Genomic DNA, 27,396 nt, shown 5'->3' on the forward strand with positions numbered 1-27,396 from the left:
AATGCCGCTGTCAATCTCTGACAGCGGCATTTAACTTGCGCAAACCGGATGCGCGTCATTTACCCCGCCCATCGGCGACCCCGTCACATGATCGCGGGTCACCGATGGGTTGGCATGACAACCCTGGGTCTGCAGCAGACTCCAGTGGTTGTCATGAGCGGGTCGCTATGAGCGCCACCTAGAGGTCAGCGCTCATAGCACAGGACCATTTCTGATGCATAGAGGTGACCTGCTGATCATCTCTATGTAGCAGAGGCGATCAGACAAGTGCTGCTTCTAGTCTCCTATGGAGACTATAGAAGCAAGCAAAAAGTGAAAAAAAAAAGTTTTTAAAAATATTTAAAAAATTAAAAAAATATAAAAGTTTAAATCACCCCCCTTTCACCCCATTCAAAATAAAATAATAATAAAAAAAAAACACATACACATATTTGGTATCACCGCATTCAGAATCGCCCGATCTATCAATATAAAAAAATAATTAATCCGATCGGTAAACGGCGTAACGAGAAAAAAATTCTAAACGCCAGAATTACATTTTTTGGTCGCCGCAACATTGCAATAAAATGCAATAACGGACAATCAAAACATCAGATCTACCCCAAAATGGTATGAATAAAAACTTCAGCTTGGCATGCAAAAAATAAGCCCTCACCCAGCCCCAGATCCCGAAAAATGGAGACGCTACGGGTTTTGGAAAATGGCGCTATATTTTTTTAGCATACTTTGGCATTTTTTTTCACCACTTAAATAAAAAAGAACCTATACATGTTTGGTGTCCATGAACTCGTAATGACCTGGAGAATAATAATGGCAGGTCAGTTTTAGCATTCAGTGAACGTGGTAAAAAGAAAAAAAAAAAAACATCTGTGGTATTGCACTTTTTTTGCAATTTCATCGCACTTGGAATTTTTTTCCCGTACATGATATGGTAAAACTAGTAATGGTGTTGAAAAGTACAACTCATCCTGCAAAAAATAAGCCCTCACATGGCAATATTGACCAAAAAATAAAAACGTTATGGCTCTGGGAACATGGGGAGCAAAAAACAAAAATGCAAAAAAGGAAAATCCCAGGGTTGCGAAAGGGTTAATAATGATGTAAATGAGCTGTTAAGATCTGTGGGCCGGATCTGCCTCCATGGCTTATTATACATGAAAGGGGGAGTCATTTATAATAGTTTTATTCAGCTTCCTATGACCTACATGTCCATATAGACTGCTTAGGAGGATTGATCTTACTGACAGGTTCTCTTTAACCCTTCAGATGCAAATGGGGAATTAGACAAAGGTAGATTGCTCCTTATGTCAGCACGTCTTGGCTAAAATAAATAAGCAAACAAAAAGTGGTCAAAAATTCTTATGTATTTTAAAATGGTACCAATTAAAACTATCTCGTTGTGCAAACAACAAGCCCTCACAATAAGCAAGCCCTTACAATATGACGAACAAAAACTCAATTTTTCGATTTTTTTCTTGTGAAAAAGTAGTGAAACATACAAAAAGTATAAATGGTATTGACTCACAGAATTACATTAATATGTCACTTATACTGCATGGTGAGCTCCGTAAAAATAAAATTTTAAAACATTTCCAGGTTTAATGATTTTTGTTCATGCCTCCTACAAAAAAAAGAATGAAATAGTGATCAAAAAGTTGTATGTACTTAAAAATGATACAAGGAAAGCTACAGCTTGCCCTGCAAAAAAAACAAACAAGCCCCCATACAACTTCATCTAAGAAAGTGATGGGTGTTAGAATATGGTGACCAAAATAAAAAAATATTTAAAAAAATAAAGTCATTTCTTGTGCAAAAGTAGCAAACCATAAAAAAAACTTTATAAATTTGGTATATTCATGATCGCATTAACCCACAGAATAAAGTTAACATGACAATGATACCGAACAGTAAAGGGTGTTTAAAGATTAACAAAAATAGATTTGCTGTTCTTTCTGTACTTTTTGCCTCCTTAAGAGTGTAATAAAAAGTGATCAAACAGTACGCCAAGAAATAGCACTAATGACTACATCATGTCACGCAAAAAATAACCCCACATACAGCTCAGCTGACGGGCAATTGTGAAACGTATGGCTTTCAAAATATGGCGGCCCAAAAAAAACTAATTTTTTTTTCAATGTACAAAAGTAATAGAACATAAAAAAACTATATAAATTTGGTATTTCCATATTCATGCTGATCCAAAGAATAAAATTAACATTTTATTCGTGCAGCATGGTGAATAGCTTAAAATTTGAAATGCAAGAAATAGTGGCAGAATTGCCCTAATATGTCTATGTTGCCATAAAAATAAAAAGGGTACTGGAACGTGACAACAGAAAAGTAAAAATGGTCTGGCATAGAGGCCAAGACTGGCTGTTACACCAAGGGGTTAATGTAAATGAATTCAAAAACACACACATTTATTTCTTGTGGAATTGACTGTCAGTGTTTGAACTTTTAGGCTACCATATTTATCGTTTTGGAGCAGAAACCAAGAGCAATGAACTGAAATATAAGTTGGTGTGCATGCAGCGTGTAGGCACATGTTCACATTGGCCACTAAACAGACAAAACCCAAGACAAAAAACAAAATGAGCAAATACCCTGCAGTAAATAAATAGCAATAATGCATGAAAATAATATAGGGTACTAAGGTAAAAAAAAATTAGGATCAATAAAATGTAAATGCCATCCCACCATGTCATGGTGACCCTATTCAGGACGGTCCTAACCTCTAATGTTAAAACCTTACCATATGCCTCGGTCCTTCTCAGCCCTTATTCACACATACGTCATTAGACATATAGTAAGGTTTTAATATTAGAGGTTAGGACCATCCCGAATAGGGTCACCGTGACGTGGAATGGCTTTTACATTTTTTTTTAATTATGTTAACCAAGTACCCTATGTTAACCATGTACTGTTGGTATTTATTTGCTGCAGGGTTTTTGTCTTGGGTTTTGTCATATTTATCGTATTACTGATACTGTCCAGCCTCGATCCATTGTATTTATTAATTTGCTGTTACTTATTCCTGCTCTACTCACCCAACTGCACTCCTTGTGACTGTTAAGTGCTTTTTATTCATTCGTTTTATGAGTTTATCAAATAAAGTGATTATAGTATTGCAAAATTTTCATTTACTTTGGGTAAAATTCATCATTTGCCTTTTTTTAAGTAACTTTTAATTTTTTTGCTTTGTGGTATTAGTTGTCATTTTTTGCGCCAAATTCTTCAAAGTGATGCACATGGTTCATGCATTTTGTGCACAATCAAAACTGCTCTTTATTTTTGTCTTGAACGTGTTTGACGACCTTTTAGCGTGGCAAGTGACATGTTCCGCTAAATGTCGCAAAATCTGCACCAAAATGTCTATCATACATATAATCACTCCAAGGGTCGACTGCAGTACATTTGCGCCAAAATTTAAAAAAAGCTGCAATTGATGAATTAGACGAAAACATCTGGAAACCCCAAACCTTATGCACAATGGCGAACATTAAAACAAAAAAAAAAACAGGAGAACACATATAAAATAGACTATTAAAAAATTGTGAATTAAAAGAAGAATAAGGTGTGCATGAAAAATAGGCAAAAAGCACTAAATGTAAACGAATGTACTGAATCAGTCCCTTGGTATCCTTTTTAGGTATTTTTTCAGAACATGATAGACATTGGAACCATAGCCCTCACTTTAGCTCGACTCATAAAATATTAATTTTAATCCAAGGATTTTACAATCATTCTGACTTTACAATCATCCTTTCAGAGTAAATACACTAACCTTATCAGGTCTAAGTGTCTGTTCATTAATGTATGCAGTTTGTATTGTGAACTCTAGTAACACATCTGCCTTAATAATAATCTTTATTTTTATATAGCGCTAACATATTCCGCAGCGCTTTACATACTAATCATTTCTGTCCCAATTGGGGCTCACAATCTAAATTCCCTATCAGTATGTCTTTGGAGTGTGGGAGGAAACCCACGCAAACACAGGGAGAACATACAAACTCCTTGTAGATGTTGCCCTTGGTGGGATTTGAACCCAGGACCCCAGCACTGTAAGGCTGCAGTGCTAACCACTGAGCCACCATGCTGCCCGATATTAAACTACTGTACACATCTCACGCAACAAGAGCCACTCTGCTGTGAATGGGTGTGTCAGAACAAAATTATGGATGTTCACAGCAGAAGAAAATGAGTGTGCTGACTTTGTGAAAAGTAGTGACCTGTTTCCTCATCAGATAAGGGGTTATTGAGACATAGGTCATAATGTACCCACACGTGTTTGATAGGTTTGCCAGCTTCAGTTTTGTTTTTTTCTTATTTTTCTAGACAACTTAGCATAACTAAAAATCATGAATTGTCATGATCTTTTTAACAACTGTTATTTATTTTACATTATTTTCCTATAACAAGAAAGAAAAAAACCCAAATAACTAAAGGAAATGTCATTATAAATACATTCTTAAATTATTTTAATTAGAAAATCACAATTGTTTTGTCTAGGGAAGTAAACACTATAGTATTAAAATGACCACCACCTAGGTACATTGACAGAAACCAGTAATTCAGAAAAACAGGCTAGACAGCAGTTCCAGCAATCTCTTCTTAACTCCGCACCCTTGGCATCTCCAGTATTAGATCACATACACAGAGTGAATAGTAAAGTGAGGGCCCTATTCATATCTCAGCACCCCTGGTATCTCCAGTGTTACATCAGACAGACATGGTGGACAGTAGTGTGAGCAGCCTCTTCTTACCTCAGCACTCCTAGTATCTCCAGTATTAGGTGAGAAAAACAGGGTGGACAGCAGCGTGAGTAGCCTCTTATTATCTCACCAGTGCCATTCCTAGTATCTCCAGAATTAGATGAGAAAGACAGGGTGGACTGCAGTGTGAGCAGCATCTTATTATCTCAGTACTCTTAGTATCTCTAGTATTAAATGAGAATGACAGGGTGGATAGCAGTGTGAGAATCCTCTTAATATTTAAGTACTCTTATTATCTCTAGTATTAGATGAGAAAGACATAGTGGACAGCAGTGTGAGCAGCCTCTTATTATCTCACCAGTGCCACTCCTAGTATCTCCAGAATTAGATGAGAAAGACAGGGTGGACTGCAGTGTGAGCAGCATCTTATTATCTCAGTACTCTTAGTATCTCCAATATTAGATCAGAAAGACAAGGTGGACAGCAGCGTGATCAGCTTCATCTTACCTCAGCACCCCTACTATCTCCAGTATTAGATCAGATACACAGGATGAACAGCAGTGTGAGCAGCCTCATCTTACCTCAGCACCTCTGATATCTCCAATATTAGATCAGTAATACAGGATGAACAGCAGTATGAACAGCTTCTTCTTACCTCAGCACTGATGGTATCTCAAGCATTAAGTCAGAATATCCACTGGGAGCACATCTTCCAACACATGAAGGGGAAAAGCAGAATTTCCTGCTGCACATGCACACACGCACAGGTCCTAACTTTCTATGACAGGTTTCTGTCAGTTTAACAAGGTGGTAGCCATTTTAGTTTTATAAAATTACCTTCCTTTGCAAAATGATTGTGATTTGCTATTTAAAAATACTGTATTTATGGAGTTATTGATAATTACATTTCCTTTATTTTTTTTCCTATTTTCAGGGAACCACTTTTACAATATTGTACCAAATGTAGTTTTCATTTAATTATAGCATAATGCCAATATAATAGTGCCACTTATCTCCCTCCCTGCATTGAAAGGAAAATATAATAAGTAAGACTATTTCATTTTAATGTGTATGGATTGCTGCCTCCGATCAAAAGCAACTGTACATTACTTACAGTCTGTCCATGAGTTCATGGATGCTTGGCAACTCTGATAATGGAGTTAAAGGGTTGTGTCACGGTCACAATTTAATACCTATCCACAGCGTTAGGCTCTTGCAGACAATTCAATAAATTCTGAATAGAGCAACATAGCAGCGCGCTCAACCACCACTTCACTAAAGTAGGGGTTCGAGGACCAGGATCTCGAAAATCACAAAAAAAAATCATAGTTTACCTTGACTCTTATGTCTATGGGGTGGCCAAATTTATGACTTTTTTGCATAACTCATTGGTTATAGATAGAAATTTTTGAAATTGAAGATACCGGTAATTGGATTATTACTATTTTCACAATAAAGTGTAAAACTATAGATATATGAAGCTAAAATAACTTCAGAATTTAAGGCTAAATTGTGAACTACTATTTTTAGCGTTCACACTACAAGTTGGACCTCACAGGTAAGTATTCTGTCATAGTTTTTACGTATTTAACCATATAATTGAAATGTCAACTTCTACCTAGAAATATGCTATTTATTCCATACCTTATCTACTTAGAATTATATTATATTATTAATTATAGATATTTATACATTTATACAACACTTTCATATATACATATAAATAAAAAAATATATATCATTATATGTACTGTATATATGCCCCATCTTTACTTTTTGGTAAACCGGGTAAACATCCAATTGTGGTTTACATATATATCCTGTAATTGGATGTGTACCCAGTTCACCAAAAAGCTAAGATGGGGTATGGATGTAAGCGAATTTGCACTATATATTGATATGTAGATATGCCACAAAAAGCATTAGGGGGGTAGACTATGACAGGCATGTGTGAATAGACAGCGTAATTAACGGCATATTTTAATTGACAATTTTTTATAATTTCCCAGAATATCAGAAGGAACCATGTAGAATTCTTATGGTCAGGTCTGGCCATTGGTTATGGCTATGCTGTAGAAATATCTGCCATTAGTGAGAATGAGGGAAAAGGGAAGAAAACATACATTATGTCTAATTAGGTTGCTAGTTTATATAAATCCCACTCCTCGTAGTGTTTTACAAAAACTCATCAAGGCTTAATACATTTAACAAAAAAATAAATAAAAGGAAACTAAACATTCATGTAATTCCAAAGAATAGTCAAAGAAAAGAAAGGTTAAATCAGTTATAATTACACTGATGTCCAAAAGCTTAAATAAAAAAAAAAGGTATACTTCTAAAAACGTGAGCCAGGTAACTTACAGCATTAACTGTGGCAGGTCTGTAGACGTTTCCGCTAGGCTATCCTTCCCAGTAACAGTAATGGTTAAGTCTCTCCCAGTAGTCTCCAGCACCCTCTTTATTCACATAAATAAATACCTAAAGAAAAGAAACATAGGAGATAACTACATTTAATTGCTTAACATATTAGCACAGCTTTCGACTGACCAAATGCATTTTAATGACGTTTTTGAATATGAGACCTTAAGTGCAGTTCACAGCCATATGAAATCCATCAGCGAAAGCTGAGGGATAATACACAAAAAAGGCCCTTATTTATTTTGCCTGCTATTCTAGCCCTGCACATTGTGTACCCAACAGCATGTGATGTAAGCCTTTCATTGAAGATCTTTCACAGCATATTTCTCATCAAATATATAGGATTAAAGCATTTTTATTTTCATTAATGGTGGTTTAAAAAAATGATAATTGCTATGCATTTCATTTCACATCATTGTATCCTGTGGAGTCATTGAACAGAAGATAATGTCATTTTATTTAGTCCTTATCCAATGACAAAGGAAGGAAAGATGTCAGGTGAAATGCCATCACTCCTGCTTCTCCCTTGGTATCTTGTAAAAAGTTACAATAATAAGTGTTTGGTTTAAGGAGTTACGGTAATTTTCATTATCAGGACCACAGCAGGTAGCAGGACTACAGGAGGCAGCAGGACCACAGCAGACCACATTCAAGTGAATGCAGAAAGAATCTTTTTCTCCACACACCTAAAGGATGACGTCCTATAGGCCTGTAGACTAAAGATGCCCACACACATTAGAACATTTGCCCCAGCTGTGTTTTCAACACCACCTTACGCATGAACACATAGCACGGTTGAGAAAATATGTATGGTCTCTAAGGGAAGAATGCAGGCTGCCATGGAGAACAGAAGGATCGGACATTTTATTTCAAAATGCCAACCTTTATTTCACCCATAAACATTAGATGGTCGATCACCCTGCCAAAATTCACAGGTTCTGTTCTTTTCTCCTCACTTGATTAGTAATGTTGGTATGATGGTAGATATGAGGAATTCAACACACGTTGATATAGGTTATAAGAAGAAAGGTTAGGGCCATCAGGAGGACTCTGCATTCTCCCCATACTCATGACCTTCATACCATTTTTTTGGCTGACTCTATGGCATATATACCTTTATATGCTATTAATGTTATTTGAAATTTGCTTGACAAAATCATTGCTCTGATGTCAATTTCTACATTTGTAAAATTCTAAATAGTGAATTTGGATAAATCTACATTAAAAAAGCAAAGCAGGAGGGAGCATCCATGTGTCTAAATATAATCAGCAGCATGCTGTCAAAAGGAAATACACTCTGCTTCTGCTCTAACAATCCTTTTGTTAATCTTAGCACATTTATAGAAAGTGCATTTGTTCTTTGAATACATTAACTCCAAAACTCATTCCATATTGCTTTACTTTCAATTAAAGGCATACATATCAAGTGGCTGCTATTCCATGCCATACACCAGATAATCTAGATTGGCCTATGATCCTATGATCTAATATGTATGGGGTCCTCCTGACTGCCCCCCACTGCCAGATGGCAGGGAAAAGAGAATGAGCAGGCTGTATTTCAACCTGTTTGATCCTTTGGATACTAAACCCCTGGTAGCCGGCTAATTTTCCCTTTCCCATTACTAATGGTGGAGTCATGGAAATAGCTGCCAGTTAAAGGGAATCTGTAACTAGGTTTTTGCCACCTAATCTGAGAGCAACATAATTTAGAGACAGAGACCCTGACTCCAGCGATCTGTCACTCACAGGGCTGCTTGCTGTAGTTTTGATAACATAACTGTTTTATCAGCAAGAGATTATCACTAGAGGACTAGTAAATCTGCTACCATGTAGTCCTCCACATTCATGATCTCTGCATAACTCCGTCCCATCACTGATTGGCAGCTTTCTGCCTATGCACAGTGTTCACAGAAATCTCTCAATCAGTGGTGTGGGCGGAGATATACAGAGCTCAGCATTCAGAGAACTGGTAGATCTACAGCAGATAAAATTGTGATTTTATCAAAACTGCAACAAGGAGCCAAATAAGTGACACATTGCTATAATCAGATCTCCGCCAATACATCAGGCTGCTCTTAGATGGTGTAGCAAAACCCTGGTGACAGATTCCTTTTAAATGGGTTTTCCCACTAACAAAAGTTCATTTTAATCAATAGATCTTGGAATAATAATAAGTTCCACAATTGGATGTGTTTAAATAAAATGTTCCTGTGCTGAGATAATCTTAGGCTATGTGCCCACGATGCAGAAATGCTCCAGATTTTTCCTGAGCGTTTCTGCATCTCCCTGGCAGAAAAAACGCATGTGGATTGTACATGCGTTTTCCTGCCAGGGACATGCGGATGTGAAGCGTTCTTCACATGCATTTCCGCATGCAGATTGACAAGCGCTTTTCCAAGCGATTTTAGCATCACTTGGAAAGTGCTTGACAACTTGGTCACACTATATAAATCCATGCAACTGGCATGGATTTATATAATGTGACCAAGTTAATAGTTGAAAAAAAGATTTAAAATGGTAAAAAATAAAATAAAAAACATTATACTTTCCTTCTGATGGCCCGCCGTCTTTTCTCCGCTGCGTCCGGTCTCGCTTCCGGTCTCTTGTATGGCTCGCGGTGGTGTGAAAGGACCTTCCATGACGTCATTTAGTCATATGACAGGTCACGCAACCGCCGACGTCAGCGGTCGCGTGACCCGTCACATGACTTAATGTGTATAGTGTATACTGTATACTCTTTTGCCTCCTCCCCTGCCCAGGAGCTGTGGTATGATCAGACCAATTATCTCAGTACAGGTACACTTTATTTAAAAACATCCAATTGTGGAAATTATTATTATTCCAAGGTCTATTGATTAAAAGAAACTTTTGTTAGTGGTACAACCACTTTAAAGAAAAATTAGTAAAGGCCTAATTTTCATTAGAATTAGCAAATAGCTGCGGCACAATGACAGCGGTAGCAGCGGTCACGACTGCAACCGGGCCCCGCGAGTCGGGGGCCCACCGATGTCAGCAGAAAACTTTAAAAGGATGTGCGTCCTCGATATGGTAATATGGTAGTGATATGATAATTATGATATTATTATGTCATTCTTATGTCATTCTCTACTTTCAGGCAATTTCATTTTTTCTGCTTTATCTCTCTTTGTATCAGACTATTGTCAATTTCGAACCTTAAGCCCCCATATTGATGGGCTCAGTGGGCAAGCTAATATGTATGGGTGCATCCCAGATCTCTCCTGACAGGTGATGTCAGGGGTGGTAAGAATCTGGCATGTCTAATTTTGGACTGCCGATCATTTTTTAAGTGAGATAAGCCTCCAGAGTAGTCTACAGTGGCTCTCTCACAGGTGCACTTAGCAGAGCAACTGATCCGGTCTAAGGATAGATAGCCGCAGAACCATTCATTATTCAGTTGACAGCTATCTACTGTGTATAGAGCCCCATAGAGTTGGTAAGGGTTGCGATAATTAAGAGTAACAGTAATTCTATAGAGAAGAGCATCTACAGTAGGTGCAAAAAGAAGATAGCTGGATAATTAATCTATATTATGATATTTCTAAAAATAATTATTAAAGGAATTATCCAGTTGGGGAAAAAGGTATCAAATGCTACAAAACAATGCAAAAAACCCCAGTACTCACATTCACGCCTTCGCTGATCCAGCACCAAAGCACTGGTGGACCTTCAAGTCTTTTTTTTTTTTTTTTTTTTTACAAGCAGTCAGCAAGTGACGGCTTCAGACAATCAATTGCCTTAGTTATCACATGACACATTGTCTTTTTGTCAAACTGATACATGAGAATTATTGGGAGTTTACAATAATCGAGTTTTAAAATCTCTCAAAAAGCAGGAGAACCATAGGGGGGAATCAGCACTGAGAAGTGAACGCTGGCACCACAGTGATAGAGCGGAAATATTCCAACAAATCTTGAAGCTTTACAGAGGTCAAAGCTTTGCATGACACGTTCGGAGAAAAATGAAGAAAAAAGAGTGAAATTTGACAAAACTGACATTGTAAGTGATATGGTAATGAGACTGCATCTGATGCTCAACAATAAAAATATCTCCTACATACAGGAACTCTGATCAGCCTCATGACAATGAATACTTTATATTATACATGTTATATCAATCCTCATTCATATACTGATCGATATCTATTGATCTATGCTACTGTTGTAAACGCAATACTTATTTATAGCGATTATATACCCAGCTCTACAAAGCTTCCAGGAACGAATCCATGACGTACAGTACACACTCCTAACAAAATGAATTAACCGGATGAGTATGGCATGAAAATACTTAACACCAAACGTGTATAATTCTAGGAGCTGCTCCTGAGAACATGCTTATTAGAAGCGGCCTCTTTAACACCATAGAAAATGTATTGTTGCTTTTGGTGTCCATTATTTACTGCATTTTTCTGGAGTTGAAAACCATCATGTAATTTCTTTGCTCAGGTTTACCCAACAATCATTTACAATATTTACCAATAAATTTATATCCCATTTTTTGGGTGAAAAGATCTGCAATTCACTAAAATACTATACCCAAATAGAAATAGGATTGATGCAGATAATACAGAGGGAAACTATATTCCTGTGCTTTTGTCTCAACAGAATTTTAAATGTGCTGATAAGGGCAGAGGGCACCTGTATTCTGCTCATGTTGTAGGGAATACAATGTCCCATTGTGTGCTCAATTATTATTCAAAGGCCTCTTACCCATAAGGGAAAATAATTGGTAATAGACCAATATTTGTGTATAATATTACTTCCAAAAAGTATAAATACTCCAAAAAAGTAAAAAATAGACCATTGGAAGGGTCCATCAATGGTTTCTCATGACATTTTCTTAGATTTCTAGAGATGCTTCTTAGCGAAAATAATCTTTGCCAATGTCTTTTTTTCAGCAAATAAAGGGCATTAATTGGAGATGAGGGGATCTTTTGAAATTCTAATTTGCTGACTTCGATGAATTTTCTCCAGAAATTTGATTTATGGCAAAAAACTTTAATCTCAATAGTGGAAAACTTGGATTTGCTCAGAAAATACACATGAAAGAGGAGTGAGAGTGAAAACCTCGCTCATCATAAGAGCTTACACTCTACAGGAGAGAGGGGACCCCGCTGACCATAAGAGCTTATGACGCGCCCCTGGGCCTGTGTCGCGCTGCGTTGCGCACGCGGGAGCTTACCCGGAGCCGGATCTCTTGAGGGTTGTAGTCTCGTGGCGGCGACCCGGTCCGTGCCCAGGGAGTCAAACTGAGGGGCGATGTAACAGCGGTAGATGTAGGACGACTACGCCACCCGTTGAATGCAGCTATGGAGCTGCCGCTGCAGGACAGTCCGCTGAGGCCGGTGGATGGATGGTGCAGCGTAGATGGTATAACCCCCAACGGGAGGGGTATGGCCTCAGGGCAGCAGATGTGGATGATGGGGGTAGCAGGAACCACTCAGAGACGGTGCGGTGTAATTCAGGGTCTTTACTGGTAACAACGATAGACCCTCCCGGAGTACTTGCTAGTGAACGGGGCCTGGTCAGTCCTTGAGCAGATGGGATCTCCCCTGGCCAGGCGGAGTTGTAGGCCTCCCAAACTGACTGTACTCTTCTGGCTACCTTGCTAGAAGCGGATATAAGTAGCCCACGTCCCTGAGTGTACCGTGTGGTGCTCACCCGTATGGCCGGTGACTCGGGGCCTTCTAATGGCTTCCGCTCCACGATGGCGGTGCTGGTCCCACGCGTGTGACCGTGCCTTCGGGTTTCTGGGCCTGAGGACCTGAAATCCCCTGCCGGTCGGCTTCTGCTGCTGGGTAAGAGTTAGTCCCCACAGCCTCGGACACCGGGTCCGGTAAGAAAGCTTCTCAGTCAGGGCGAGCTCTGCAGCTGCCAGCCCCTGACTCGTAGTAGTAATGCTTCTGCTGTTTCTTGTCTCTACTCTCCTTGACTCCAGGCTCAGGCCCCTGGACAGGGCCTGCCTGTGGAGCAGAGCCCATAGAGCAGCTCTGCTCCCTGTCTTCTCCTCTCAGAACTCCCTACCCTGCCTCAGCCCCAGGTTTATATAGGGGAAGTCCTTCCCCTCCCAAGACTGGGCAGGAGGTGTGGCATGCACAGGATCCCTGAACAAAGGACCTCCCACCTGCTCTCAGACGTAATATCTCTATCACTGTGGCAACCAGACCCCTGGGGTGTCACATTCCCCCCTAGTGAAATTTACTACTCCGGGACTAAACATATTTTTTTTAGAAAAACATAACAAGGTATAACAATAACAATACAATAAGAAAAACACATAAGATGGTTACGGCGTGTCCGCAACCGGGTGCAGTTTTGAAAAGCAAGGTGTCCATTTCACCAAAACAGGGAGACGTAACCAGGTAGGGGTCTGTCCTACCCCGAGTCCTTAACAGTCTTTTAGTCCATCCTGGGTTACGCTCCACTAACTGTACAAAGGATTCCCGGTAAATCCACCAAGGACTCCTATAAATAACTGGAAACACATAATATTTACAAGATATGGCCGCTCTCAGTCCTCGGCCAGTGGGGATAAGGATTGGCTGCTCACAGTCCTCAGCCTGTGGGGAGATGGGATGGCTGCTCACAGTCCTCAGCCTGGTTAAGGATAGGGGACACACGGGAACAGTTCACACTTGTCCCAACGGGGACCATATTTTAATTAGCAACACAAGTACCCCTACGGGTAACTATGTACAGTTCCACTTTACCGTACTTCAGTAACGGCATCCTCCTGCTCCTTCTTGTGTGTAGGCTTCAGACCCGTCCGGGTCCTCTTGGCCTTCCTCGTATTGGTAGTACTGCAGCTCCTCCTCAGTCAGACGGTGTACATGGAGGGCGTACAGTCCTTTGGCACCCTTATGCCGGGTGAAGGTAACCACATCACCCGGATAGAGATCACGTCCGCGGTGCCCGTCCGGGCTGGCATGTTGTGCGAAAAGATCTGCGCCCAGGGGTGGCACTGTGGAGGTTGAGGGCGCCGTAGGGGCGGCAGCGCCCGGGGGTACTCGGCCTTGCGACCAGGCCGGGGGTGCTTTGGAAGTAGAGGGCACTGTTGGAACAGCGGCGCCCTGGTTCACTAGGCCTTGCGACCGGGCAAGGAGAGGGTCGCCGTTGATGACGCCCGGGGTCAGAGAGTGCGACTTTGGGCCTGGGCGCGGGCTGGTGGTGGCGGTGCCCAGGGCTGGAGGGCTCGGCCGCAGGGCTTGTTGCGGGGGCTGGAGCAGGTCGGTGTTCGCAGCGCCCGGGGTCAGCGGCTCCACCAGGGGGCCCGGGAGCAGGCTGACGCTGGCAGCGTCCGGGACAGGGAGACTCCTCTTACCTGCTCCCGTGACCGCTCCTGCGTCACGCGTCTTCTCCTGGTGCTGGTCGGGGCCCGCGACGGCTGGGGCGCTGCCGATGCTGGGCAGCTTAGTCTGCTGCCGGTTCGCCATCTTGCTGTCCGTTCCTGGTGTCCTCCTCCCCCCTAGTGGACCGTGGCCTACCTTGCGATGATCCTCTTCCGTAGGCCGCGGCTCCGCAGTGGATCGTCAGGGTTGAGGACCTTCCGTCGCGCTCCTGTGACGTCGGCGTCTGCTGGGCTCCTTCCAGGACCTTACGCAACGTTCGGACGTGAGGCGGGGCTTCAGTTCTCGCGCGCTTTCGGAGTCCACGCCCCTCTTCTTCCCGCGCGGCGTCTTTAAGATGGCGTCCAATGGCGGGAAAACTCCACGGATGGCGGGAAGAAGGCAGAAGATGGCGCCGGATGGCGGGAAACTTCACCGATGGCGGGAAGAAGGCTGAAGATGGCGCCGGATGGCGGGAATCTTCACCACAGGTAAGTTTGAAAAGTCTCTTTTTCAGGCACGCAGTACCCGGTGGTTGCGGGCACGAAATCCTGCCGACTACGCCAAAGTTGACGCGCCCCTGGGCCTGTGTCGCGCTGCATTGCGCACGCAGGAGCTTACCCGGAGCCGGATCTCTTGAGGGTTGTCTCGTAGCGGCGACCCGGTCCGTGCCCAGGGAGTCAAACTGAGGGGCGATGTAACAGCGGTAGATGTAGGACGACTACGCCACCCGTTGAATGCAGCTATGGAGCTGCCGTTGCAGGACAGTCCGCTGAGGCCGGTGGATGGATGGTGCAGCGTAGATGGTATAACCCCCAACGGGAGGGGTATGGCCTCAGGGCAGCAGATGTGGATGATGGGGGTAGCAGGAACCACTCAGAGACGGTGCGGTGTAATTCAGGGTCTTTACTGGTAACAACGATAGACCCTCCCGGAGTACTTGCTAGTGAACGGGGCCTGGTCAGTCCTTGAGCAGATGGGATCTCCCCTGGCCAGGCGGAGTTGTAGGCCTCCCAAACTGACTGCACTCTTCTGGCTACCTTGCTAGAAGCGGATATAAGTAGCCCACGTCCCTGAGTGTACCGTGTGGTGCTCACCCGTATGGCCGGTGACTCGGGGCCTTCTAATGGCTTCCGCTCCACGATGGCGGTGCTGGTCCCACGCGTGTGACCGTGCCTTCGGGTTTCTGGGCCTGAGGACCTGAAATCCCCTGCCGGTCGGCTTCTGCTGCTGGGTAAGAGTTAGTCCCCACAGCCTCGGACGCCGGGTCCGGTAAGAAAGCTTCTCAGTCAGGGCGAGCTCTGCAGCTGCCAGCCCCTGACTCGTAGTAGTAATGCTTCTGCTGTTTCTTGTCTCTACTCTCCTTGACTCCAGGCTCAGGCCCCTGGACAGGGCCTGCCTGTGGAGCAGAGCCCATAGAGCAGCTCTGCTCCCTGTCTTCTCCTCTCAGAACTCCCTACCCTGCCTCAGCCCCAGGTTTATATAGGGGAAGTCCTTCCCCTCCCAAGACTGGGCAGGAGGTGTGGCATGCACAGGATCCCTGACCAAAGGACCTCCCACCTGCTCTCAGACGTAATATCTCTATCACTGTGGCAACCAGACCCCTGGGGTGTCACATTTACACTCTACATGAGGGGACCCTGCTGACCATAAGAGCTTACACTCTACAGGAGGAGACCCTGCTGACCATAAGAGCTTACACTCTACAGGAGAGAGGGGACCCCACTGACCATAAGAGAATATACTCTATAGGAGAGAGAGGGGACCCCGCTCACCATAAGAGCTTACACTGTACAGGAGAGATGGGACCCCGCTGACCATAAGAGCTTACACTCTACAGGAGGAGACCCTGCTGACCATAAGTGCGTATACTGTATAGGAGAGAGAGGGGACCCCGCTCACCATAAGAGCTTACACTGTACAGGAGAGAGGGGACCCCGCTGACCATAAGAGCTTACACTCTACAAGAGAGAGGGGACCCTGCTGACCATAAGAGCTTACACTCTACAGGAGGAGACCCTGCTGACCATAAGAGCTTACACTCTACAGGAGAGAGGGGACCCCGCTGACCATAAGAGCTTACACTCTACAGGAGAGAGGGGACCCCACTGACCATAAGAGCGTATACTCTATAGGAGAGAGAGGGGACCCCGCTCACCATAAGAGCTTACACTCTACCGGAGGGGACTCTGATGACCATAAGAGCTTACATTCTGCAGGAGAGAAGGGACCCCACTGACCATAAGAGCTTACATTCTACAGGAGGGGACCCCGCTGACCATAAGAGCTTACACTCTACAGTAGAGAGGGGACCCCGCTGACCATAAGAGCTTACACTGTACAGTAGAGAGGTGACCCCGCTGACCATAAGAGCTTACACTCTACAGTAGAGAGGGTACCCCGCTGACCATAAGAGCTTACAAATTGAAAGGGAGAGAGAGCACCCCGCTGACTATAAGAGCTTCCACTCTACAGGAGAGAGGGGACCCCGCTGACCATAAGAGCTTACACTCTACCGGAGGGGACTCTGATGACCATAAGAGCTTACACTCTGCAGAAGAAAGGGGACCCCACTGACCATAAGAGCTTACATTCTACAGGAGGGGACCCCGCTGACCATAAGAGCTTACACTCTACAGTAGAGAGGTGACCCCGCTGACCATAAGAGCTTACACTCTACAGTAGAGAGGGGACCCCGCTGACCATAAGAGCTTACACTGTACAGTAGAGAGGTGACCCCGCTGACCATAAGAGCTTACACTCTACAGTAGAGAGGGGACCCCGCTGACCATAAGAGCTTACAAATTGAAAGGGAGAGAGAGCACCCCGCTGACTATAAGAGCTTACACTCTACAGGAGAGAGACACATACCCAGTGACTCTGAAGATGGAAAACAGCTTTGCCATATAAACTGAGCTCCACTGGGATGCACGGATCTGTGATGGCCCAGGTACTGACCACCACTGTACAAGGTATGATAATCCGCTAGATGTCATAGACGGAGGACATTATGGGGAAGCCAGTGCAGCCACATAAAATGACATAAGCTTGCTCTCTGATGCTCCAGCAGTGCGGGAAACGATGACGGGCAAGTTTTTTTTTTTGCGAATCGTGAAAGCGTTCAAATTCACAAGAAAACGTGACTTTCAGTAAATTTGACTCAAACTCGACCCTCGATCAATCGACCTCATCTTTAATATTCTTCAATAAACTACTAATCTGATATATTTCCTGTGTCAATTCCTCTTTATTTTCAAGAGCTCTGCTGTGAATAATATAAAAGAAAACCAGTCATCAAGATATTCTCTTTTAACACATGATGAGCGCTTTATCTGCCCTCTTAAAAGCATTTCTAACATTCCCTTTGCAACTAGTTTAATCATTTTTGCAAAAAAAAACATTTTTAATAGTTAACTCCTGTTTTTTGCTGATGATGGCAAAAACCCTGAAACATGTGCCTGCAAATGGAAGTTCTGGATTGGGTTTATATCCTAAGATGTATGGCAAATCTTTTGGTTTGATATTGACTTTTAGGATTGCTACTTCCAACAGGTGTCATTAGAGTCATTTCTCTCTTCCTCTAGGAAAGGGTTATGTGCATTTAAAAACTTTTGCACACATTCAGTAGGGTCATAGGACTAAACAAAAAATATAAAGAAGACTTTATTTCACAATGTGCACTTGCGGGGCTGTTTGTATAACACAAAGATTTATTTTATTGCACAGCACCTTTCAATTTACTTGGAGCAGCTGCATAACTGATATCATCTAAAATTTCAAAGATCTAACTATTGATTTAGATTTTACACTGTGTATGGGCAACATTGTGTGAGCGTTGGGAGCCGTTTACTTTTATTACAAAGTCTTTCATTTATATAAATAATTGTAAATAGAATCCGACAGTTTTCCAAAGCAAATTCTGAATTTCTTGTCGGCATGGGAGAAAGTTCACTGAAACACATTTTTCTCTACACAGCAGTTCACATATCGAGTGTTACATTACAAATAATCCTTTTGTTGACATATAGGCCGCCATGTTTTTTTTTTTTCAGGTACTGATAACGTGCAAATACATGGATAACGTTTTTCATCTAAACCAACATTTTCCCTTCAATTTCTATGCATCATGTGCTGATTGAACATTTCATTCATAAAATGGATTAACTCTTCAATTTTTTTCTATGAAACCTCCCCAACTCCACCCAAAAAATACTGGTTTATATAGTGGTGGTGGTGTAGGAGGGTGGCGGGCTGAGAAGACGCCGAGTCAACCGGGGTTAATTGAGTTAAATCATTATGTTACATGTATGCGTTATGTTTATTGGATAAAGTGTTTTGTGATGTTTTATCCCTATGGCCATTTGTCACGGGTGTGTCAGATGTGACAGACAGTTGACCTGTAGTTGGTTGCAGAAGATCTCTTCCTTTGGCATTACAGACACCTTCTTAGCTGTTTCACTCTAGGACCCAGCAGCTACCTCCTTCCTGCTAATTGACACCCCGACCTGGGTGTTTAAATAGTTTCACTTTGCAGTAGGGAGGCGCCGGTTATACTCACATGTTTGCTTGTGAATGCTTGGAGCTCTCAGACTGCTCTGGGTGTTAGGAGGACGCTTGGAGTTCTCTCTGAAGTCGGCTAAAGCTAAGATACTTTCCCCGTGTTTGTCTCCCTTGTCTTTAGTTGTCAGTGGGGATCAACTAGTGCTCATCCCCCTCTTTCCCTATCCAGGGCCAAGCGCTAAGGAAATACAGGGTTTAGGTTCACGTGCGGCGATTGGTGGTGAGGAACCAATTCAGAGACGTTAGTGGAGGCAGGGTGATATCAGATCAGCCTAGGAGGTCGCCACTCCCCCCCTTTCCCTACAGTCTGGGCTCCCTTTCCCCCTTCCCTTTGTGTTGCACTTAGTCTTCCACACACCTTGCGTGACACCGTTATTGTATGCCGGTTCTCCTATAGGCTTTGCCTAAGGTCATCCCTGGGATGCGGTAGGTCTGTCCAGAGGGGAACCATATAATAGGTAGGGATATAGTTTACATTACAATACTTAGACATTAGATAGTTAAACTCAGGGGTTGCATCATTAGCTGGGAGAGGTTAGAACAGTTTTTATAGAATACAATTTCCAGTTGCAGACAGTTAGTTGGAGAGCTAGTCAGGGTGTAGTCCATGACAAGAACACCCGAAATCTGGGTCCACGACCCCTATAGAAAGGGACCAGTGTGGATTCCATACAAGAGAGAGTGAAGTGTAGGAGGAAGACTGAACAGACAGGGAGACAGATTCCAACAGAAGATACAGCGGTGAAGAGAGTGTTTTAATACTGCAAGTTGTCTGAACAGAATGAGGACACGTTTGATACTCGATCTGGATGCTGGCACAGTCCTGGACTTACAGCCCACCAGAGGTACTGAGAAGGAGGCCTCTATATCCCTCATGAGGAGATTCTCAGCTGGGTCGCAGAGGAAGTGGAAGATGATGGGTCTCAGGACAGGACAAACACTGGGAAGGCACATAACCAAGCGTACTTCACTAACAAGAGACCATGTCATAATTTGTATGATGCAGCCGTGTGTAGAATTGCATAGTAAAAGTGAGTCTGTTAATCCGGATCTAAGATCTCCTGTCTTGTTTGAAGTCGGTTCCAGTCCCATGGGCAATATAACAGTGAGTATAGAAAATCCTCTATCACACTACACATTCCACTCTCAGTCCTTTATAGAGGAGGGGACACAGGGCGAAGAGAACTCAGTTCCGACCCACAGCAACCCAAGATGCTGCAAGTATGTAAACCTCTTCCCAACATTTGTCTTACATACAGTATACAGGTGTATTGGATGGCTTGCAACAATACCTGACAGATGTTGACTGTGTTATACAGCTGGAATCTGCCTAAAAAAAAACCTTTTATCATTACTGTTAACCTCTTAACTGCCACGTCAATCTCTGACAGAGGTGGTTGAATAGTCCGATATTTTGTCATTATTATTATCGCTTTTTTTAGAGCACCATTGATTCCATGGTGCTGCACATGAGAAGAGGTTACATATAAAACACAAGTCAAAATGACAATGAACAAACTAATAGTGACAGACAGGTACCGGGGGAGCTTGCGGGTTTACATTCTACAGGGCAGACAGGGCCCGGTGAAGGCCTCCATGGCTGCTATGTTAGTACTACTGTTATGTCCAGCCACAGGTTGTGCTTCAAAGGAGTCTGTCATTTTAGCTATATATTGTAATAGTTGTATTACTAAGTACAAAAGGAAGTAATGAACTGATCAAAGGATCAAGTCCCCTAAGAAGGCTAAAAGAAAAAGTAAAAAGAAAAAGTTTTGAAAAATGATAAAAGAAGTAAAAAACTTGAAGATTCAAATCACTCCCTTTTGCCCCCATTAAAATAAAGATATTTGAAAAAAATAAATAAATAAACACATTTTGTGTTGCCACATTCCTAAAAGTCTGATGTATCACAATATAAAATAATTTAACCTGTATGACATTTTTCACTTGCTACACTTCCAAAAACATCTACACAAAATTCAAGTCCTCACACTGCGTAATTGACCAAAAAATATCAAAGCTACGGGTATCAGAAAACGATGACACAAACCAATTTTTTTTATCACAACTAAAATAAAACAAAATAAAATAAAACAAAAAACGTACACGCTTGGTATGGATGTAATCGTACTGATCTGAATAATTATGTTGTCAGGTCCCTTGTCCACAAAATAAACGTAGTAAGATCGAAACTTAAAAAACAATGTTGGGATTGCAATTTTTTTTCACAATTTCAATGAACATGGATTTTTTTTTCTATATTTTCCAATATACTGTATGGTAAACTGAATGGTGTGATTCAAATCTACAAATCATCCCGCAAAAATCAAGCCCTAATACGGCTATGTCGACAAAAAGAAAAAAGTTATGGCTTTTAAAAAGAAGGGGAGGGAAAAAGAAAAAAAATAAAATTGACAGCAGCAGGAAGGGGAGAATGACAGTGTACTTTCTAATAAATTTGGCGCCTCCTATTCTAGTGCTTGTCAGAAAAAGACTGGCATATGACCTCAGCAAGGTCTGACTAAATATTGGATTATCTAGTATGATGGTTACTAGTGAGATGAGATTTATTTTTTATATTGCAACAACAAATAAAAAATTACGGATTAAAGTTTCTCCTTTATAATTGCCCTTTCCCTAAAAGGGTATGTTCATAAGCTCATTCAGAAAAAAATGCTGAAAATAACCTCATCTATGCCATGCTACTGTATTCTACATTTATATAGCTTCAATATTGTGCAGAAGAATTATCAAGAGTTCCATCGGAAAATGCTAATCCTTAAAGGGAATCTGACAACAGGATTTTGCTACCCCATCTGAGAGAAGCATGATGTAGGGGAAGAGACTCTGATTCCCAGCCTTGCTGGGTTTCCTGCTGACATTTTGTGTCACGCGGGCACAGTTCGTAGTCACCTGGCATCTCCGAAAAAGGCTTCCATGAACAGACTTGGACCAAACTACTCAGTTTCCCAGAGCCCAAAGGTTGCCCTGGCCTTCACCTCTTTTCCTCTGTACAGGGATCTGAATTTACACAGGGGTCTCTGGGCAAAGGCCACTTAGTCAGCTGCTGGTCGCTGGCGCAACATGGCAAGAAGGATAGTCAGGTCGCCAGGTCAAATCCAGGGGGTATGAGAGGTACAAAATTGTCAGGCAGGAGAAACTTCTATAAACTAGTCAAGATCAGAGAACAGGATAAATTAGAATGAACCACAGATACACAGACTGCTGGTAAACCAGGTGCACAAACATTGACTGGCAGTGAGAACTAATTCTCAGGGGTTTAAATAGAGAACAGCCCCACCCAGTGCTGACAGCAGGAAGAAACCCAAACTAACATAATTAACCCCATAGCTACTGGACTGACAAAAGCCACAAGTCCCAGGAATGAGACAGGGCTACTGAGTAGTCACTCTGCATCGCACGAGAGCTAAGCAGAAGTAGATGGGACAGGCAAGGATGTCACATTTTAATAAAATCACTGTTTTCTCAGCTGCAGATCTACCAGTTATCTGAATGCTGAGCTCTGTATAATCCCGCCCACACCACTGATTGACAGCTTTCTGTGTACACTGTGCATAGGCAGAAGGCAGCCAAACAGTGGTGGTGGCGGGGTTATACAGAGCTCATGTATATGGCAGACTAAATGGCAGCTGGTTAACTAGTCCTCTAGTGGTAATCTCTTGCTGATAAAACAGTGATTTTATCAAAAGTACATTAAGAAGTACAGTAAGTGACACATCACTAGAATCAGGGTCTCTGACTCTAAATTATGCTGCTCTCACATGAGATGGCAAAAACCTGGTGGCAGATTCCCTTTAACCCCTTAACAACATTAGACGTACTAATACGCGTCTGTGCCCTGGGACTTAAGAGCCAGACCCGTATTAGTACGTCATCGCGATCGCGCACGCACACAGGCTGTGCAGGCGCGATCGCCGCCGGGTGTCAGCTGATTGTCACAGCTGACACCCGGTACTATGTGCAGGGAGCGGTCCCGCACCGCTCCCAGCACATTAACCCCCGCAATGCTGCGATCGAAGTCGATCGCAGCATTGCAGTGGCAAGGGGAGGTGATCGCAGATACTCACCTCCTCTTCCGGCCTCCAGCGCTGTCTGCTGTGGCTTCCAGGATGTTGCCATGACGATCCGATGTCGTTATGACAACATCTGGGTCACCAGACAACAGGAAGATTGTTTGGACATGCGCAGTGCATCTCTAAACTATCTTCTCCCTGTCCAGCGCTGACAGCCTGCATGGCACAGGGATGGTGCTGCATTCCTGTGCCATGCAGGCGATCAGAATAAAAAAAGTGAAAGTCCCAGAGTGGGACAGAGTAAAAAAGTGTAAAAACTGTCAGAAAGTGAAAAAAAAAATGTAAAAAAAATTGTAAAAATATTTAAAAAAAAACTAAAAAAATAATCCACCAAAAATAAAATGTACCCATCAATAAATATTATTATAAAAAAAAACAATAAAAGTATACATATTTGGTATCGCCGCGTCCGGAACAACTTGACCGATAAAACTGTCCCACTAGTTAACCCCTTCAGTGAACACGGTAAAAAATAAAAATAAAAAACGAAGCAAAAAACAATGCTTTATCATACCGCCAAACAAAAAATGGAATAACACGCGATCAAAAAGACGAATATAAATAAAAATGGTACTGCTGAAAACGTCATCTCGTCCCGCAAAAAACAAGCCACCATACAGCTCCATCAGCCGAAAAATAAAAAAGTTATAGCCCTCAGAATAAAGCTAGGCTAAAAAATAATTTTTTCTATAAAATTGCTTTTATTATGTAAAAGTGCAAAACATAGAAAAACGATATAAATGTGGTACCGCTGTAAACGTACTGACCCGAAGAATAAAGCTGCCTTATCAATTTTACCACACGCGGAACAGAATAAAAAAAAAAAAAAAAAAAAAAAACAATTCCTGAATTGTTGGTTTTTGTTTATTCTGCCTCCCAAAAATCGGAATAGAAAGCGATCAAAAAATGTCACATGCCTGAAAATGGCACCAATAACAACGTCAACTCATCCCGCAAAAAACAAGCCGTCACATGACTGTCTGCCAAAATCTGGAAAAATTATAGCTCTCAAAATATGGCGATGCAAATACTAGATTTTACAAAAAATGTGTCTTTTAGTGTGTGACAGCTGTCAATCATAAAAACCCCATATGATTCTGGTATCACTGTAATCGCACCGACCCGAAGAATAAAGTCGTCTAATCACTTATACCGCACGAGGAACGGCGTAAAAAATAAACTCTCGGGTTAGGGTTGGGCTAGGGTTAGGGCTGGGTTTGGGGTTAGGGTTGTGATGGGGTTGGGATTTTTTTCAAAAGTAAGAAAAAAAGATGACGATATGGCGACTAGTGTTGAGCGCAAGTGCTCGCTACTTGAGTTTGCATCGGGTGCTCGGGTATGCATTGAGTATGGTGGGTATTTGAGTGACATGCTCGAGTCTCCGCCTCATATGCTTCGCGGCCAAAAAAACTTTGCGGGGATTGCCTGCCATGCACGAGCGATCCCCGCATGCTTTTTTTTGGGTGTCTAATAACCGTGAAACATGCGGGGCAGGGACTCGAGCATGTCACTTGAGCACACGCAGTTCATGGTGCATACCTGAGTACCCGATGCAAACTCAAGTAGCGAGCACTTGCGCTCAAGACTAATGACAACTTATTCAATATGATGACCTAATGTTATCAAATTCTGTGTCGTACCTCTGGGTTCAAAATGTTCACTATACACCTTAATAAAATCCTTGAGGGGTAAAGTTTCCAAAATGGGGTCACTTGTGGGGGAGCTCCACTGTTTAGGCACATGAGGGGCTCTCCAAACGCGACATGGTGTCCGCTAACAAATTGAATGGAAAATCGGCTCAAATTGTTAGCGGACGCCATGTTGCGTTTGGAGAGCCCCTGCGTGCCCAAACATTGGAGCTCTCCCACAAGTGACCCCATTTTGGAAACTAGACCCCCCAAGGTGACCAATCTAGATGCATAGTGAGCACTTGGAACCCCCAGGTGCTTCACAAATTGATTCATAAAAATGAAAAAGTGAAAAAAAAAACACTTTTTCATTTTTAGGAATCAATTTGTGAAGCACCTGGGGGTTCCAAGTTCTCACTATGCATCTAGATAGGTGCCTTGGGGGGTCTAGTTTCCAAAATGGGGTCACTTGTGGGGGAGCTCCAATGTTTGGGCACGCAGGGGCTCTCCAAACGCAACAAGGTGTCCGCTAACAATTTGAGCCGATTTTCCATTCAATTTGTAAGCGGACACCATGTTGCATTTGGAGAGTCCCTCTGTGCCCAAACATTGGAGCTCCCCCACAAGTGACCCCATTTTGGAAACTAGACCCCCCAAGGCACCTATCTAGATGCATAGTGAGAACTTGGAACCCCCAGGTGCTTCACAAATTGATTCGTAAAAATGAAAAAGTGTTTTTTTTTCACTTTTTCATTTTTATGAATCAATTTGTGAAGCACCTGGGGGTTCCAAGTGCTCACTATGCATCTAGATTGGTCACCTTGGGGGGTCTAGTTTCCAAAATGGGGTCACTTGTGGGAGAGCTCCAATGTTTGGGCACACAGGGGCTCTCCAAACGCAACATGGTGTCCGCTAACAATTTCAGCCGATTTTCCATTCCATTTGTTAGCGGACACCATGTTGCATTTGGAGAGTCCCTGTGTGCCCAAACATTGGAGCTCCCCCACAAGTGACCCCATTTTGGAAACTATGCCCCCCAAGGCACCTATCTAGATTCATAGTGAGCACTTGGAACCCCCAGGTGCTTCACAAATTGATTCATAAAAATGAAAAAGTGTTTTTTTTTTCACTTTTTCATTTTTACGAAACAATTTGTGAAGCACCTGGGGGTTCCAAGTGCTCACTATGCATCTAGATAGGTGCCTTGGGGGGGTCTAGTTTCCAAAATGGGGTCACTTGTGGGGGAGCTCCAATGTTTGGGCACACTGGGGCTCTCCAAACGCAACATGGTGTCCGCTAACAATTTGAGCCGATTTTCCATTCAATTTGTTAGCGGACACCATGTTGCATTTGGAGAGTCCCTGTGTGCCCAAACATTGGAGCTCCCCAACAAGTGACCCCATTTTGGAAACTAGACCCCCCAAGGCACCTATCTAGATGCATAGTGAGAACTTGGAACCCCCAGGTGCTTCACAAATTGATTCGTAAAAATGAAAAAGTGTTTTTTTTTTCACTTTTTCATTTTTATGAATCAATTTGTGAAGCACCTGGGGGTTCCAAGTGCTCACTATGCATCTAGATTGGTCGCCTTGGGGGGTCTAGTTTCCAAAATGGGGTCACTTGTGGGAGAGCTCCAATGTTTGGGCACACAGGGGCTCTCCAAACGCAACATGGTGTCCGCTAACAATTTGAGCCGATTTTCCATTCCATTTGTTAGCGGACACCATGTTGCATTTGGAGAGTCCCTGTGTGCCCAAACATTGGAGCTCCCCCACAAGTGACCCCATTTTGGAAACTAGACCCCCCAAGGCACCTATCTAGATGCATAGTGAGCACTTGGAACCCCCAGGTGCTTCACAAATTGATTCGTAAAAATTAAAAAGTGTTTTTTTTTTTCACTTTTTCATTTTTACGAATCAATTTGTGAAGCACCTGGGGGTTCCAAGTGCTCACTATGCATCTAGATAGGTGCCTTTGGGGGTCTAGTTTCCAAAATGGGGTCACTTGTGGGGGAGCTCCAATGTTTAGGCACATCAGGGGCTCTCCAAACGCAACATGGCGTCCGCTAATTATTCAAGCAAATTTTACAATTAAAAAGTCAAATGGCGCTCCTTCCCTTCCGAGCCCTGCCGTGCGCCCAAACAGTGTTTTTTCCCCACATATGGGGTATCTGCATGCCCAGGGGAAATTGCACAACAAATTTTGGGGTCCATTTTTTCTTGTTACCCCTGTGAAAATAAAAAAAATTGGGTCTAAATTATCATTTTTGTGAAAAAAGTTAAATGTTCATTTTTTTCTTCCACATTCCAAAAATTCCTGTGAAGCACCTGAAGGGTTAATAAAGTTCTTGAATGTGGTTTTTAGCACCTTGAGGAGTGCAGTTTTTAGAATGGTGTCACTTTGGGGTATTTTCTGTCATAAAGACCTCTCAAAGTGACTTCAAATGTGATGTGGTCCCTAAAAAAATGGTTTTGTAAATTTTGTTGGAAAAATGAGAAATCGCTGGTCAACTTTTAACCCTTTTAGCTCCCTAACAAAAAAAAAATGTTGGTTCCAAAATTGTGCTGATGTAAAGTAGACATGTGGGAAATGTTATTTATTAACTATTTTGTGTGACATATCTCTCTGATTTAAGG

General features: G+C 42.5%; 1 protein-coding gene across 4 annotated transcripts in view; it reads right to left on the bottom strand.

The window, feature by feature from the left end:
* The window catches only part of ATXN1 (ataxin 1), a 379,017-nt gene that overhangs the window by 109,492 nt on the left and 242,129 nt on the right, over positions 1-27,396 (bottom strand). For all 4 annotated transcript variants that reach the window (XM_073678801.1, XM_073678804.1, XM_073678803.1 and 1 more), the window contains exon 5: positions 7,077-7,193. The gene's annotated coding sequence lies outside the window, so the exon portion shown is untranslated. The remainder of the gene's footprint in view (positions 1-7,076; positions 7,194-27,396) is intronic.

This window comes from Phyllobates terribilis, unplaced genomic scaffold, assembly GCF_046119375.1.
Source record: "Phyllobates terribilis strain yellow unplaced genomic scaffold, ASM4611937v1 Scaffold_4__5_contigs__length_816908805, whole genome shotgun sequence".
NCBI classification, from domain to species: domain Eukaryota; kingdom Metazoa; phylum Chordata; class Amphibia; order Anura; family Dendrobatidae; genus Phyllobates; species Phyllobates terribilis.